Source organism: Hipposideros armiger, unplaced genomic scaffold, assembly GCF_001890085.2.
Source record: "Hipposideros armiger isolate ML-2016 unplaced genomic scaffold, ASM189008v1 scaffold_624, whole genome shotgun sequence".
Lineage (NCBI taxonomy): Eukaryota > Metazoa > Chordata > Mammalia > Chiroptera > Hipposideridae > Hipposideros > Hipposideros armiger.
Window position 1 is genome coordinate 1,003,740 of NW_017731974.1, and position 843 is coordinate 1,004,582.

Below are 843 nucleotides of genomic sequence, written 5' to 3' on the forward strand. Positions count from 1 at the left end.
GCATCAAAATAATTGGGAAGCAGTGTCTTAAATATTTAAATATTTAATGCCTGCGACTTTCCCAATGCATTGTTTTGCATTAGAGATTCAGATATGGAACAGACTGCTCCTCTTTTGCAGAAGCTCATTGAAGGGCTGTTTATATGTATATCATCTCGTTTGATTCCTAGATTCTTTAAGTATTTTACAAAGGAGGAAAATGGGGCTTGGAAAGTTAAATGGCTTGCTCAAGATCACATGATTGGTAAAATGGCAGAACTAAAATAAAACCAGACATCCCAACTCCAAGAATTTTTCTATTATATGAAAAATAGCCTACAAGGTTCATATGGCCAACATCCCAGAGGTGTAATTAAAACCATATCATTTTATTTAATCACACTGTCATTGTCATCAAATGTTTTAAGATTTTAAGCTCATATAATGTAGGGAGAAATACAATATTGCTCTTGTCTAGGAAAAGCTTACAATCTAATTGAGAGATTGCACTAAAAAGCTCATAGACATATTTTCAATACAGATGTCTCTGAGCTGCTAAAGAAGGAACTCCCTAACTGATGAGCTAAAGCAAAAGTGGAGTTTTCCTGCTGTGATCCATGAAATTGAACTTTTTAAAAAAGATTTCATCTTTTTCTTTCTTTGCCATAAGCCTAGCCTAGCTGAACTTGCCTGGCATTGCCTTTATGTCTCATTAATTTGTCAATCCAAGCAGAGGGTTTTTCAATGGTTACAGCATAAACCACAGAAAACAGATCACAAGAACACCCGTGTGCTTAATTTCTCATGTTGAACAAAGACATAATTGTTAGTCCCTGCACATGATTTTCCTGAATAATTTTTGCA